General features: G+C 48.8%; 1 non-coding gene across 1 annotated transcript; it reads right to left on the reverse strand.

The window, feature by feature from the left end:
• Window positions 1–99: 99 nt before the first annotated feature.
• On the reverse strand, window positions 100–218 carry LOC118345317. The gene has a single exon (XR_004798876.1). It is a non-coding gene; the product is annotated as a 5S ribosomal RNA (ribosomal RNA).
• Window positions 219–258: the final 40 nt, after the last annotated feature.

Here is a 258-nt window from a genome sequence, read left to right on the forward strand (position 1 = left end):
CATGGCTACGCGATGGGCAGGGCGAGATTTTCCCAAAAATCCACTCCCGAGTGCTCCTTCTTGTCAATTTATCTCGCAAGGCGGAAAAAACAAAAACGAGGGGTGCAACACGAGGACTTCGTAGGAGGTCACCCATCCTAGTACTACTCTCGCCCAGGCACGCTTAACTGCGGAGTTCTGATGGGATCCGGTGCATTAGTGCTGGTATGATCGCACCCATCAAACTAATTACTTAAAATTCATATAATCCTTGAGCGA

This window comes from Juglans regia, unplaced genomic scaffold, assembly GCF_001411555.2.
Source record: "Juglans regia cultivar Chandler unplaced genomic scaffold, Walnut 2.0 Scaffold_2255, whole genome shotgun sequence".
Classification (NCBI taxonomy): domain Eukaryota; kingdom Viridiplantae; phylum Streptophyta; class Magnoliopsida; order Fagales; family Juglandaceae; genus Juglans; species Juglans regia.